General features: G+C 44.0%; 1 protein-coding gene across 1 annotated transcript in view; it reads right to left on the bottom strand.

The window, feature by feature from the left end:
• Positions 1-8,703, bottom strand: part of c9orf72 (C9orf72-SMCR8 complex subunit) — a 155,149-nt gene extending 146,446 nt beyond the window's left edge. Inside the window, exon 1 of the mRNA XM_028805896.2 lies at positions 8,584-8,703. The gene's annotated coding sequence lies outside the window, so the exon portion shown is untranslated. The remainder of the gene's footprint in view (positions 1-8,583) is intronic.
• Between the last annotated feature and the right edge of the window lie 407 nt (positions 8,704-9,110).

Below are 9,110 nucleotides of genomic sequence, written 5' to 3' on the forward strand. Positions count from 1 at the left end.
TCATGTGGCACTGCAGACAACAATTTTACCTTGAGACCTCAACAGAGGATTTTAAATCTCCATTGAGCACTGTCTTTGAAAAATGTTATGTTTAAGAAATTTGAACTACAATTAGTCACAACCAACAACTAACAACAGCCCATCGATCAAGGCCAGGTTTTCATCACTTGAGTTGGACTCTGTCATCTATATAAGCTATTGAGCCACCACAAGAATAAGTGGGCTCCACTTTTAACTGCACAATTTGGAAAAAGGGCATCAAAAACATGTTTTAATGCACAAGACTAGTTCAGGTACTTACTCTACATTCTGATAGCCATTTTTTTTTTTTTACCATGACTGTTACAACAATAAGTAATAAAGAAAACTGTGATAACTAACATTTTGATGAAGTGACTATAGTACTAGGGTGTTGTACCGTGTTAGTCATTATGAATGAAATTAAAACCTGGATGAAGCAGAACTCTTTAAAATTAAATTGCAATAAAACTGAACTCCTGCAAATTGGGACTAAAATGCAGCTTAATAAAATGAGCTCCTTCCCAGTCCATCTTGGCAGTGATCTCATCAGACCTGCCTCTACTGTAAAAAATCTCGGTGTCATTTTTGATTCCTCCCTCACTTATTCCGCCCACATAAATCACATTAAGAAACTTTCTTACTTTCACCTCCGTCACATATCCCGTGTTCGCTCCTTCCTCTCCTTCTCTAATGCTGAGAAACTTGTCCATGCTTTTATCACATCCCGCATCGATTATTGTAATTCCCTACTGGCAGGTGCCCCTTCTAATCTTCTATCACAGCTCCAGCTTATTCAAAACTCAGCTGTAAGAGTCCTTACTCGAACCAGCAGCAGCAAGCACATCACTCCCATCCTGCTCCGTCTTCACTGGCTCCCTGTGTCCTACAGAATCGAATATAAAATCCTACTAATAACCTACAAAGCTTTAAATAACCTCACGCCAAACTACATCAGTGACCTTCTCCATCACTATGTGCCCGCCCACTAAGGTCCTCTGATTCTGGCAATCTTGTTGTGCCCCTCACTAATCTACACTCCATGGGTGACAGCAGGGCCTTCAGCTGTATAGCGCCCAGACTCTGGAATGACCTACCAAAATTAATCAGATCAGCTGACTCCATGAATTCTTTTAAAAAACAACTCAAAACTCATCTGTTCAGGAAGGCTTTTAGCTCTGCTTGACTTTATTACTCTTCTCTCAGTTTACTTCTCTGTCAAGATGCTCATGTAACCTGTGTGTGTGTGTGAGACCATCGATTATGTTGTCTGTTTTTTTTTCAGAATTTACTGTCTTAATCTTCTTTATTTATTTATCTGGTTTGTACAATGCTATATACTGTATATTCTGCCGTTCTTTATTTATTCTGTAAGTGCCTTGAGCATGGGAAAGGCGCTATATAAATAAAATGTATTATTATTATTATTAGAGAAACGCCAAGCAAAATGACACCTTTTATTGGCTAACTAAAAAGATTACAATATGCAAGCTTTCGAGGCAACTCAGGCCCCTTCTTCAGGCGAGATGTAGTCCTGAATTAAACCTGATTACATCTTGCCTGAAGAAGGGGCCTGAGTTGCCTCGAAAGCTTGCATATTGTAATCTTTTTAGTTAGCCAATAAAAGGTGTCATTTTGCTTGGCTTTTCTCTACATGAAGTGACTAGAAAATGTACAAACGCTCCAACTCCAAACCAGAAGGTGACACCACATGGACATAGGGTGCTTCTGTAAAAGCTAAATTTCCCCTTGGGACAAATAAACGACTGCATCTATCTATCCATCTGTCTGTCTATGCATACTTTTTCTTCCTTGTGTAATAGTCTTTTTTCCCCCTCAGTGTAATTGTTTTGTTTGAATTTTTGATTTTTATTAACCCCTTTTCATTATTAATGTAAACTCCTGGGTCATTGTTTGGGTACAAAGTCCACTCTTGATAAAAGTCCACACCTTCTCAGATAGCAGCAGACGGTGGTGAAAGCAGAGCAGGCTTGCTCCTTTACTTTGACATTCAGGTAGTGCCATTTACTGTACAGCAATGTATAATATTAATATATAGAGTGACAGATAGGGGGCGCTGTCGTCCCCTTGAACCCTCAGATCAGAAGCCAGACGCCAAATAAAAGTCGAAATTCAATTTATTATAATAATAAATGTGCACAAAGCAACCTCCACCTCCACTATACTTAATAAACAAACAATCAATAATCACAATCAATACAACAATTTGCAATAATCCTCCACACCTCCCAGCAGCTCAGCCACCCTTCCTCCCAACTTGGCTCAATTCGCTGGGGTTTCCCACAGTCCTTTTATACTTCTTGACCCGGAAGTGTTTCTGTCCCTCAATCCATGTGACTTTATAACGCTTCCGGGTCATGTGAAAACTTCTTTTCTTCATCCTGGAAGTACGTCATTTCTTCTGTCCCTGTGACTAGGACGTACTTCCGGGTTATAGTGCAAATAAAAATCCCTGGGCCTCCCTGCAGTGTCCCCTTGCGGCCCCCATGGTATCCAGCAGGGCTGTGCATTAAAATTCCAATGTCTATGAGGCCCTGCTGGAATTCGGGGCACCTCCACTTTGCAGGGAGGGCTCCATCTGGCGGCCTTGGGGTATTGGCCGGGATGAACGGCCGCCCATATCCCACAATATATTATATATACACACACGCACACACCCACACATATATAAACGGGCCACTTTATTAGGCACACCTTGCCAGTCCCAGGTTGGACCCCCTTTTGCCTTCCAAAATGCCGTAATTCTTCGTGGCATCGATTCAACAAGGTGCTTCAAATATCCCTCAGGGATTCTGCTCCATATTGACATGACAGCATCACTCAGTTTCTGCACATTTGTTGGCTGCACAAACAATTTGTGAATCTCCTGTTCCACACATCACAAAGGTGCTCTACTGGATTGTAATCTGCTGACTGTGGAGGCCATGAGTCCAGTGAACTCATTGTCATGTTCAAGAAACCAGTTGGAGATGATCTGAGCTTTGCGACATGGAAAGTGGAAGGAGTCATCATAAGATGGGTATACTGCGGTCATAAAGGGATAGATGTGGTCAGCAACAATATTCAGATAGGCTGTGGCATTTAAGTGATGCTCAGTTGGTACTAAGGGGCCAAAAGTGTGCCAAGAAAATTGCCTCTACACCATCACATCATCAGTAGCAGCCTGAACCACTGACACAAGGCAGGATGGATCCCTGCTCTCATGTTGTTGACCCAACCGTGCGAATGTTGCAGCAGAAATTGAGACTCATCAGACCAGGTGACGTTTTTCCAATCTTCTATTGTCCAATGTCGGTGAGCCAGTGTGAACTGCAGCCACAGTTGCCTGTTCTTAGTTGACAGGAGTGTCACCTGGTGTGGTCTCCTGCTGCTGTAGCACCCCCCGCCCCCGCCCCATCTTCTTTAAGGTTTGGCATGTTGTGTGTTCAAGAACTCTCTTTTCAATTGTAATGAATGCTTACTTCAGTTCCTGTTGCCTTTCTATCAGCTCAAACCAGTCTGGCCATTCTCCACTGGCATCAACAAGGAGCTGCCACTTACCAGATATTTTCCCTTTTTCAGAACATTCTCTGTAAATCCTAGAGATGGTTGTCTGTGAAAATCCCAGTAGATCAGCAATTTGTGAAATACTCAGAGCAGCCTGTCTGGCATCAACAGCCACGCCATGTTCAACGTCACTTCAATCCCCCTTTCTTCCCCATTCTGATGCTTGGTCTGAACTTCAGCAGGTGGTCTTGACAATGTCTACACGTTGAAATACATTGAGTTACTGTCAAATAATCGGCAGTTGAACAGGTGTACCTAATAAAGTGGCCAGTGAGGGGGTGTGTGTGTGTATATATATATATATATATATATATATATATATATATAAACAATAAACAATATAACATTCTATGATCTTCTTCTCGCAACTGAGAGGGCGTGGCAGACGTTTGCCAACTTGCAGAACAACCACATGCACTACCTGGTAAGTAACCACCCATACAATCAGATTGTAATTACTTCGATCTCCAGGCTGTCAAATAAACGAACCACACGCTGTGGCACAAAGTAAAGGGGCTTTGCTTCTGACGCCAACATCTGAGCTTCAATCCCCGTGAAGGGATACAGCGTACGTGTGTACGCCCAAATAAGGGTGAAACACATGTCGCATACGCTTTGCATTATTTGACAGTAAAACAATATAACACACATATATACACATATAACACACACACACCCCTGTTTATCGGTCTGTCCAGTTGCCATGACTCTGTCATTTCAACAGGTGGTGCATCACAAACATTAGCACAGCTTTTACAAATCCCACACCAAAATGGACAAATAATAGAGACGCATGCATTGCATTAGCTACTCCACCAGATGAGGCATCAAACACATTTGTAGTAATCAGTTTTATTACTGTAAATGCTTGTGATGCACCATCTTTTGGAGTAACTAATGCAATGCCTTTCATTACCATTATGTATTACAAAACACCTTCCAACGGCAATAACACTGAGGCCTGTGTTATTTATATTTCACTCCATCTTAAACAGATAGCACAGCTAGAGTGCGTTTCTCTGGTATTCCATGCTGGAGTCTCCTGGGGAAGCAACATGAGCGCAAAAGATGCACAAAGCCTGAATAAACTTATCAGGAAGGCCTGGATACACTGGAAGCTGTTGTGGAAAAGAGGACGTGGGCAAAACTGGATGCCATCATGAAAACTCCCCTCCATGAGGCATTCTCTGGGACCACTTTCAAGCACAGGCTCATTCCACCACGGTGTGCTAAGAAGTGGTCTGCCCACTGTAATCTGGCAATTCAATGCTTTCACCCAATGTACTCCTTAAGATTATTTTTATTGATTGATTGACTGTGTTATTTGTCCTTTGAGTCAGTATCCATGCTTTTTATGTCTCTGCTGTTGTATGCCTATTAATTGCCCCCGAGATTAATAAAATTTATCTAAACTATTATAGATACACACGTTTATATATATATATATATATATATACTAGACAAAGAGCCCGTTTCGACAACGTAAGATGAAACGGGCACGAGTGGAATAGTATAATATATAATAATAAGTATAAGCACCACAAACCTGATATAGGTGTATTGAATGAATGCGTAGTTAGGCCTCGAGCTGTAGTCGAAATCGCCTTTCAGGCCTCTAGAGCTTTAATCGAAGTCGCCTTTCTCTTTGAATTTTTGTGGTTGTAAATCCGTCGCCTCCCACGATGTTGGGGTTGGATGTCGGCTGTAGTTGCCTTTCTCTTTGAATTTTTGCGGCTGTAAATCCATCACCTCCCACGATGTTGGGGTTGGATGTCGGCTGTAGTTGCCTTTCTCTTTGAATTTTTGCGGCTGTAAATCCGTCACCTCCCACGATGTTGGGGTTGGATGTCGGCTGTAGTTGCCTTTCTCTTTGAATTTTCGCGGTCATAAATCCGCTGCCTGCCGCGATGTTGGTCTCGTAAGGTTTTTCGGGCAGCTGCGCAGAAGGCGACTACGCATTCGGCTTCGGACGGACGTGAGTGAGTGAGTGAGGAGACTGGCAAATTATGTATTAAGATTGATATCTACTATCTACATCTATTGGTCTATACAGGCCTGACTGCTTTTCAGATCACACTGTGCATGTAGGACTATAAATATAACAGCAGGTCACGTCCCTTCTCAGTTGATTCTGTACTTGTGGGGTGTATTGATAAGGGGGATGAGACAGAGGAGAGGAGTTAAGGGGAGAACTTTTGAGAACTGTCTGCAACTAAACATCAGCAACACCAAAGAACTGCTTATCGACTTGCACCACACCAAACAGCCTCTATGTCCGGTCATATTCAGGGAGTACATGTAGAGGTGGTCCATTCTCTATCCAGCAGGGGGCGCTAGCTCCCTGGTTGCAATAAGTTCTTTTCTAATTGTGGCATGTTACTTAACCTGACACTATACAGTATTGATATTAAAAGGTGATACCCCTCCCTTAGTGACATGGCGGTAAGAAATCACATAGGAGAAATAACTTAGCTTTCTTTAATGACGGCTTACGTGGCATAACAGACGAAGGAAGCCATGACAAGACCATTACTGAAGTGGGAGCTCGATGTACTGTATACAGTCTGCCATTTTCCAGACTGGATGACGTTATCTTCCATCTGTTCGTCGGCTTCAAAGGTGTGCCGGGTAATGTTCCAATGTGTATACTCTTTCTCCTTGTGAAGGCCCCCCACTTCAGTAAATCATGCCATTCCAAACAAGGAAAAGAAGATCCAATATCATGCTGACTGACACACAGAAATAGTACAATGTCCATTTCGCAGTTGTCCCTTTCTTGTCTTGTCTTAAAACGCTTACCTAGCACTTCTTATATGGTGAAATCCTGTGTGCTAAATCTGGCCTTGTGTTAGCTGCACATGTGAGTGGATTTATAAAATATGTTTTGTACAGAGCACAGTGACATATTAAATTTATATTCTGATTACACACTCCTCCAAGTACTTGGGGTTTCACATTAATGGGAGGTTAGACTGGTCTCGTCACACAGAGGCAGAGTGGTGGCTCTGTGGCTAAGGGTCTGCGCTGGTTATCTGGAAGGTGGCTAGTTCTGATCCCATTAGTGCTTAGAAGGGATGCTACTCTGTTGGGCCCTTAACCTGAAAAGTGCTCCAGGGCCTGCTATACAAATATCTGACCCTGCACTCTGACTTCACAAAGGTCACGCGAAAAGACAATTTCCCATTGGGGATTAACAAAAATTATGCGGAGGAGTCAAGCTAAAGTTAGAAAATGGGATTTATCAGATAATGGAACAAACCTCCACAAAACTGACTGTGTCATTTCTCAATGTGGTCTCCGCCCTCCACAATACACTTGTGCCACCTGCCTGGATGTGCCAGCAGAATAAAAGGTTTTGTCTTGTCCTCTCCACCACTCGTGCACCACTTTCTTCAAGTCGTCATCTGTCTTGAAATCAATGACCGCCCAGATGTTTTTTTTAGCCATCCAAAAAGATGAAAATCACACGGCGCCAAATCTGGCGAATAAGGAGGAGGTGGCAATACCTCAAACTTCAGTGTCTCCAGACGGGCCTAGGGTGTTCTTAGCAGTGTGTCATGGTCTTATCCTTGACGCAGCTTGAATCGAATAGCAGGCTCCACAGTGGTCTCTAGAAAGTCACCGTAACTTGCACTAGACTAGTGACTGGAGTACACAAGTAGACAGAACGTTTTATTCTGCTGGAATCCAGGTAGGTGGCATAAGTGCATTGAGAACGGTGGAGACGCCATCGAGAAATGAATGGCAGGATCAGTTTTGTTCAGGTTCATTCCATTTTCTAATAAATCCCACTTTCTAACTTTAACTTCACTCCCCCTCGTGTATCAAAGCAACCTCAAAAACAAAACTACAGAAGGAAGGGCAAAGCAGGCGACTGCGCTCATTTAATGTGGGAAGCGACATCTTCTGTAACTCGGAGATGGCCACTGTGGTGTGGTGTGGTGTGCTGGTCACATCACTTCAAGAGAGGACCACCGAATCAACAGGCTAATTAAAAGGGCAGGCTCGGTTATGGAACACACTCTGGACCCCCTGGAGGTTGTGGTGAAGGAGAGAATGACAACAAAACTGAGTGCCATTAAGAACAATGCTGCACATCCTCTCCATGACAAACCGACAGCAGAATTGTGTCAAGAAAGGCTACTGAGGGTTCTTTAAACCAACAGCACTGCGCCTGTATAGCGCCTCACTGGGCCTGCCATGTCATAACTCTTTTTCTTTTTAATTCCCTTCCTTTTTATTCTGGTGTGTGTGTATGTGTATCGAGGTTCTGTAAAAAGCCAAATTATCCCCTGGAGACAAAGTTCTAAACGAACGGGTTCTGATTACGAAACTTGTTAAAGCAAAGACCAGCAGCCACTGCGGACCTCCAGATCCATAACGGAGTACCCCCTGTACTAGTGTGGGCACATTTTGAAGGTCCCAAACTGGGCCACTCGTACGCTGGCCAGATTGTCGTGGTTCCAAAAACGGGACACAACTCATTAATCCAGCGAGTGTGCGTGGCGCTAATAACAGTGAAGACCCATCGTGCGCCTGGTAAAACTGCACATGGAAATCGAAAGGGTTTTAGGTCCCCTTAGAGTTTCGGCCGCCCGAAAACGGGGCAACACGGGGCATGTCGTTCAATTACGGGACACAAAGCACAAAACGAAACGGGACGTCTGGTCAGCCCACTGCCATCGTTATTTACTACAAACATCACCGCCTCCATTAATTATACAAATGCTGTCAAGGTGTGACTTATTAACATCTTATCCACAGCCGATGCCACATCAATCGGCAAAGCAATTCAGCTCCTATGTTTTCAAATGAATAAAAGATTTGGTTTCTTAGCACTTGACATTTGGAACATCCGCGTAAAATAAATGACATCTCACAACCCGGCTGACTGACAATGAACTGCAGCTGGCTGCTCGACGTGACATTCGCAACAGCAAAGTCCTCCCGCACCGCACGTAAGAGCCCACTAGACGGACTGGAGAAATGAAACGGTACCTTGGCTGCTTCATTCGGCTGGCCTTCCAAAGCAGACGTCCTCGACAGTCACAACAACAACAACACGCTGCGCGCTCTGTTTTCGTTTCAATGTCTTCCTTCTCTCGAAGTCAACAAGCGGTCGGTTGTATCGAGCAAGAGGAGACACTGCGCGCCCGTCTGCATTCTGCACAGCGCCATCTCGTGGCAAGCCTCCCCGAAAGTATCCGGTGCTACTCTGAATCGGCTCAACGTACGGTACTGGGAAGAACGTATCAAAGAATAAAACAAACTTGATTAGGTGCCCTAAAGTGATCGAGTCAGACATTGACCAGGCACCACAGCCTACAAGTGGAGACAGGGCACTACAGTCAGACTTGGACCCACCAGAGACAAGCGCTGAGTGTGAGGCTGCGGTATTGGCCACAGAAGTTCATCTCCACCTTTAGAGGCTCCTGCCTTCCCTGATTTACAAGCAAAATCACAAATTTCAAAGAAGAGCAGCGCGGAGTGTGGCTGGCAACCTGGTGTCTCTCTGCCTGTCACAG

The sequence above is a fragment of the Erpetoichthys calabaricus genome, chromosome 7 (genome assembly GCF_900747795.2).
Source record: "Erpetoichthys calabaricus chromosome 7, fErpCal1.3, whole genome shotgun sequence".
NCBI lineage: Eukaryota > Metazoa > Chordata > Cladistia > Polypteriformes > Polypteridae > Erpetoichthys > Erpetoichthys calabaricus.